General features: G+C 31.7%; 1 long non-coding RNA gene across 1 annotated transcript; it reads left to right on the top strand.

Moving 5' to 3' along the window:
• Positions 1-366, top strand: LOC140965382 (uncharacterized). Its single transcript, XR_012173050.1, has 3 exons — positions 1-30; positions 135-233; positions 332-366. It is a non-coding gene; the product is annotated as an uncharacterized lncRNA (long non-coding RNA).

Here is a 366-nt window from a genome sequence, read left to right as displayed (position 1 = left end):
CAAGGTCTTTTTGCAAATTCTGGAGGCATGGTATTCTTTCTAGCATGTTGATTTAGGCTTTTGATTAATACTTCTAATTTACGCAGTTTTCTTCTCGAGCTTACCTATTTTGCAATATTCTTAAATGCATTTAGGTTGTTAATATGGAATGGGGAAATTTTTGGTCATCTCATTTGCCGAGAACAAAATTTGATGTCGACTTGGATGCTGATAGTCCAAACCCGAAGGATCAAGTGAGATTATTATTATTTTTTCGTTTTCTTTTTAACAATTTAGTTAAATTTTGTCTTAAATATTTTATAATGGTCGATTGTTGATTACCATGCTTTAGGGTTTCGAAAAAATGATATCGGGAATGTATTTAGG

This window comes from Primulina huaijiensis, unplaced genomic scaffold, assembly GCF_012295235.1.
Source record: "Primulina huaijiensis isolate GDHJ02 unplaced genomic scaffold, ASM1229523v2 C13016681, whole genome shotgun sequence".
In the NCBI taxonomy this organism is placed as follows: Eukaryota; Viridiplantae; Streptophyta; class Magnoliopsida; order Lamiales; family Gesneriaceae; genus Primulina; species Primulina huaijiensis.
The sequence above is the reverse complement of the archived record's forward strand: the minus strand, read 5'-3'. Positions and strand labels throughout refer to the sequence as shown.